The sequence below is a fragment of the Elephantulus edwardii genome, unplaced genomic scaffold, assembly GCF_000299155.1.
Source record: "Elephantulus edwardii isolate Elephantulus edwardi_28Jun2011 unplaced genomic scaffold, EleEdw1.0 scaffold00303, whole genome shotgun sequence".
NCBI classification, from domain to species: domain Eukaryota; kingdom Metazoa; phylum Chordata; class Mammalia; order Macroscelidea; family Macroscelididae; genus Elephantulus; species Elephantulus edwardii.
Genome location: NW_006400053.1, coordinates 2651972 through 2658620, shown reverse-complemented (window position 1 = coordinate 2658620; position 6649 = coordinate 2651972).

Here is a 6649-nt window from a genome sequence, read left to right as displayed (position 1 = left end):
TGCTCTTGAGTACTTTAGAGAGGTCCCTAACAGTAGACTTTCCCATCGCAATATGTTTTTTGATTTCCTGACTGCTGGTGCCAAGAGTGTTGACCATGGAGCCGAGCAAACTGAAGCTGTGAACAATCTCAATGTCTTCACCATCCATCCTGTTGCTACCAACTGGTCTAGTGGTGAGAATCTTTGTCTTCTTGACATTAAGCCTCAGTCCATACTGAAGGCTGCAGTCCTTGACCCTCTGCAGCAACTGCATGAGATCCTCCTCAGATTCAGCAAGCAGGGTTGTGTTGTCTGCATAACACAGATTGTTCATAGATCTTCCACCAATCCTGACACCACACTTCTCCTCACAGAGCCCAGCCCCTCGGACAATCTGCTCTGCATACAGGTTGAAAAGGTATGGAGATAGGACACATCCCTGGCGTACGCCTTTCCCAATTTTGAACTATGGAGTGTTTCTTTGCTCTGTTCTGACAACTGCCTCTTGGTTCAAGTATAGGTTTCACATTAGTACAATTAAATGTTCTGGGATTCCCATTCTTCTCAGAGTCAGCCACAGTTTATGATGATCCACACAGTCAAATGCCTTTGCATAATCAATGAAACACAGATAGACATTCTTCTAGTACTCCCTGCTTTCAGCTAAGATCCATCTAACATAAGCTACAATATCCCTAGTACCACGACCCCTTCTAAACCCAGCCTGGACTTCTGGAAGCTCTCTGCTGATGTGCTGTTCTAATTGTTTTTGGATAATCTTCAATAGAATCTTGCTTGCATGTGAAATCAATGATATTGCTCTGTAGTTTCTACACTCAGTTGGATCACCCTTCTTTGGAATGGGAACAAATATAGATCTCTTCCAGTCCATTGGCCAAGTGGTTTTTCTCCACATTTCTTGGCACAAATTGGTGAGCACATCCAGGGCAACATCTGTTAGCTGAAATATGTCAATTGGTATACCATCTATTCCTGGGGCCTTATTTTTTGCTATTTCCTTCAAAGCAGCTTGAACTTCTTCCTTCATCACCATAGTCTCTTGCTCAAATGTTATTTCATTAAATTCTTCTGTATATACCAATTCCTTTCAATACAATGACTCAGTATATTCCTTTCATCTTCTTTTAATACCTCCTGGATCATTTAATATTCTGCCTACAGCATCCTTGATTGTAGCAACTCGAGGTTTATTTTGTTCTTCAGTTCCTTGAGCTTAAGAAATGCTGAATGAGTTCGGCCCTTTTGATTTTCCGACTCTAGCTCCTCACACATGTAGCAACAACAAATTGCACAGAAGAAGATTGTCCATCTTTTTCTTCCTAAATATAACTCTAGTCAAGATTTCTGTAAATTCTTCTCAGAGCTACGTTCAAGGGCACTTCTACACTTGGCTTTTTTGCTCTTCTCTCTGCTCTTACTATCTACTAATGTATAACAGCCGTATCAATCCTTCTAAGTGTCTCAACTAACTCTACCTTTATTTCAGTACTATTTAAATATTGTTGTTACTTAATCACCAAATTCTTTCTTTCTATACTTAGCTAGAAATGCTGATGTCAACATGTTGCCAATGAAATAAGGATCATGCAGGTTTTCTTTTTGCTTTTTTTTTTACATGACCTCTTTTTTCACTAAGTTCTTGATTCTCCATAATATAGTGTACCTCTCTTATTTACCACATTTTTCAATTCTTATTTCATGAAAAAAACATTTAATTATGCATCAGGATGTTGGATTATATTCATTTGGAGAGAAAAACAATTGCATAAAATATATACTCTGCTTTCAAAAAGAATCAGCACCTGGCCTAGTTATTACTGCTGATATGAACTTCTCCAATGTTTCCTTCCACAGATGTAATCAATCTGATCCCTGTGCATCCCATCTGGTGAAATCCATGTGCATAGCCTGTGTTTATGTTTCTTATAAAAAGTATTTGCTATGAATAAATCATTGATTGTACAGAATTCTATCGTTCTATCCCCAGCCTCATTTCTGTCACCAAGTCCATATTTTCCAACTACTGATCCTTCTTCCTGAGTCGCAATTTTTGCATTCTAGTCATCCATTATTATTACAGCATCATGGTTACATGTTCGATCAATTTCTAACTGCAACAGTTGATAGAAATAATCTATTTCATCCTCTTTGACTCTGGTTATAGGTGCATAAATTTGAATGAATTTAACATTCTTCCTTGTGTATGGATATTATCCTGTCATTCACAATATTGTATTTCAAGATGGACCTAGAAATGGCCTTTTAAACTATGAAAGTGACCCCATTTTTCCTCATCTTTTCATCTCCAGCATAATAGATTATATGATCATGGGATTAAAAATGCCCCATGCCAATCCATCACATTTAACATGCCAATATTTATGTGTTACATTTCTTTCTTTACAATGTCTAGTCTCTACATACATTCTTTTCACATTCCACATACCAATTATTAATTTTTTCTTACAACTGTTTCTCCTCCTTTGTGTTTCAAAATCTGAGCACTAAACTTGAGTTGCCATCTTTGTTAATGAGTGACTCAACTTGAGTTGCTATATCTGTCAATGAGTGAAGACCAGATAAGCCATGCAAACATACCAAGAAGAATGCAAAATATTCATGAAGAATGCAAAAAGTTCATGGAGAATGCAAAATGTCATTACTAAAAAGGAAGAAGAAAAAAAGGACCAAATTGGATAAAGTTCATGAAGAATTAAAAAAATCATTACTAAGAAGGAAGAAGAAAAAGGGACCAAATTAGATATTGGAAGAAACTCTGACTATTGCACTAGATTGCCAAGAAGCTAAAGCAAAGAGAAGAAATCAAGAAGTTAAAGAGTTGAATGTATCATTTCAAAGGACTACTCAGGAAGACAATGAAATGTCCAAGGAGCTGGAGTCAGAAAATCAAAAGGGCTGAAATCGCTCAGCATTTCTTAAGCTGAAAGAACTAAAGAATAAATCCAAGCCAAAAGTTGCAATGCTTAAGTGTGCTATGGGCAGGATATTGAATTATTCAAGAAGCATTAAAAGCATATGGAAGCAGTATACAGAGTCATTGTACCAAAAAGAATTGGCTGACAAAGAAAAATTTCCAAAAAAACCAACATATGAGCATGAGACAATGGTGATGGAGGAAGTACAGGCTGCTCTGAAGGAGTTGGGGGAAAAAAGCCTCAATAATTGATGGAATACTAATTGATGTGTTTCAGCAAACAGATGCTGTCCTGTATGTGCTCACCAAGTTGTTTCAGAAAATCTGGAGGACAACCACTTGTCCAACAGACTGGAAGAGATTAATATTTATTTACATTCCAATAAAAGGTGTCCCCACAGAGTGTGGAAATTATTGAACAATATCACTATTATCACACACTAACAAAATCTTGCTGTGAAGATTATCCACAAAAGACTTGAACAGTACATTCACAGAGAACTACCAGAAATATAAGCTGGGTTTAGAAGAGGTCGTGGCACTAAGGGCGTTATTGCCAATGTCAAATGGATCTTGGAAAAAGCAGAAAATAACAAAAGAATGTCTATCTGTGTTTCATTGATTATGTAAAGGTATTTATGTGGACACAATAAATTGTGGCTAACCTGAGGAAAATGGGAATCTCAGAACATTTGATTGTGCTTATACGAAACCTATACTTGGACCAAGTAGCAGTCCTCAGAACAGAGCAAGGAAACACTGCATGGTTCAGAATCAGAAAAGGAGTGCATCAGGGATGCATACTATCCCCATACTTTTTCAATCTGTATACAGAATAGATCATTCAGGAGACAGGGCTTTATGAGGAAGAGCGTGGCATCAGGATTGGAGGAAGACTCACAAACAACGGATGATATGCAGATTCCACAACCTTGCTTGCTGAAATTGAAGAAGACCTGAAGCACTTGCTGCAAAAGGTCAAGGACTGTAGTCTGTAATATGGATTGAAGCTCATCATCAAGAAAACACAGATTCTCTCCACCAGGAAAATTGGCAGCACCATATTAGATGAAGAAGAAATTGAGGTTGTTAGCAATTACAGCTTGCCCGGATCCACAATCAATACTCTTAACACCAGCAGTCAGGAAATCAAAAGATGAACTGCATTGGGAAAATCTACTGTCATGGACCTCTCCAGAGTGCTGAAGAGCAACGATGTCAGTCTAGATACAAAGGTGTTCCTAATCCAGGCCATGATCTTCTCAATTACTTGTTAAGCTTCAGAGAGTTGGACAATGATTAAAGATGATAGAAGAAAAATAGATACCTTCAAGTTGTGGTGCTGGAGAAGAGCCTTGAACATACCATGGACTGTCAAAAAAACTAACAGGTCTGTCTTGGAGAGGGTGAAACCAAGTCTTCTATTAGAGGCTAAGCTTTTGAAGCTCAATTTTATTTACTTTGGGCATATGGCCAGAAGAGATTGGTCCTTGTTTGAAAGACATCATTCTCAGAAAGATTGACGGACACCATAGGAGAGGAAGCCCCTGAACGAAATGGATTGATACAATAACTGGAGCAATGGGGATTAATGTGTCAGAATTAGTGAGATTGAGTTAGTGAGGGATTCAGAGCTGCTGTACATAGGGTCGCTATACATCTCAGGTGACTCAGTGGCACATTAAAAAAAAAAGTAATAACATACTATGGCAGGTGTGGAAACAGGAGTGCCATCCACTTCCTAAACTACATGCCTCTGTAAACTCTGTACTTTGAAAAAATGTCGATAGTTGTATAAGTGCTTCATTCCTTTTGTTCATACGGTCTCTGTGAGTCATGCTCAACTCAAAGGCAATCAACAGCAACAACAACCGCAACAAAGAGAATATACATTTCTTTCAGGCAATAATTTCTGTACACAAGCCATTAATATAAGATAAATTAATAAGGACTTTGAAGGCTGTGTGATAGAATGCTGTCAAGATTCATGAATTAAAAAGGAGTTTCTGGAAAAGAAAAATGTATTCTGATTGTGCTAGTGAGTCAAGCCAGACTCAACATCAAAAACAAGACTTTAAAGATTGAGGCAAGATAGGTGAGCCATGAACTTGGACTTGGGAATGTGTAATAGGTGTAGCTAGGGAGATATTTACACACAGAGAAAGCCAATGTAGTATGATTACCAGGGAGAGGAAGGGTAGAGAGTAGGAATTAATTGTCAAAGAACATGTATTGGGATAGGTAAGGAAAAGAACAAACATGGAATGAATGGGTAATCAGACATTGTGTATACTGTTGTTGATGTTGTAGAGTGGAATGTGCCTGAATAATTGATTAGGAGAGGGGGGAAATCCCAAAACTCTATACTTCATAAATTTTCCATCACATCACATTTTTTAAAAAAGAAAAAGAACACAAGACTAGTGAAGAATTAGCATGGAGCATTTGATAAGGCATTCATATGTCCTGTATTGACACACACTGGGTTCTGATTCAAGTAAGGTAGGTCAAGCCTCACATGTTTGGCTAATGGTGTTTTAATATATAACATGTAAGGAACCTGGTGGAATGTAAAATTCCAGGACAAGTTAAAAATAGCCTGAGATTTGAATGTAACCCTTCCACTACACACAGATGTCACAGCTGCAAATAAATATCCTCTTTATTTTATATTTGAATACAGATTTTTACAAATTTTTGCCCAAGTACTAAATGAAACAGACATAAATAATAAACTGAAACAATTTAATCTTTAGAATTAAAACTTGTGAGACAATTTGAAAAAAGCAACTATCTCACATTTTAGGGGTGACAGGATTTTGAAAATACAACAGTATGCAAATTCAAGAGAAAAAGAAAAGCATTCACAGTGGCTAAAGCATATAATCTAAAATTGTATTAAACAGAACAATTCTGAAACTGCAAAGAAATTAATTCTTAAAACTAAAGGGGGATTCTATTGGATAGGATTTTGTTAAGGATGTTTGCTAATATCTTTGTCTGGTTTTGGTATTAGGGATATGCTTGCTTTGTAGAATGACTCTGGGAGTGTTCCTTCTTTTTCAATTTTTTGAAATAATTTAAGTAGAATTGGTGATAGATCTTCTCTGAATGGTTGGTAGAATTACTGTGAAGTAATCTGGTCTAGGACTTTTCTTACGGGGAATTCTTTTTATGATCTAATCAATTTCTTCTTTTGTGATGGTTATGTTCAAGTATTCCATATCTGCCCTTGTCAGTGTGAGCAGAGCATGAGTTTTAAAGAATTTCATAATTTTCCTCTAGGCTTTCTAATTTATCAGAGTAGAGTTTTTCATACTATTCCATTGTTATCTATTTAATTTCATTTGGTCCTGATGTGATATCACCTCTATCATTTTTGTAATCTAGTTATCTGTGTTTTTCTTTTCCTGCCCTTTTTTTTTAACTTTGCCTGTGTTGTTGTTGTTGTTATGTGCCGTCGAGTCGTTTGGGACTCATAGCGACCCTATGTACAACAGCCCTAAACCGTGCTCTATCCTGTGCAAATCTCACTGCCCCTGACAAACCCATCCCGAGTACCCCAGTCACTGAATCAATCCACCTCACAGAGGGTTTTCCCATCCTGCGCTGTCCCTCCACTGTACCCAGCATGATGTCCCTCTCTAAAGACCTGTCTCTCCTTACAACATGTCCAAAGTATGTCAGACGAAGCCCCAGAATCCTTGCCTCCAA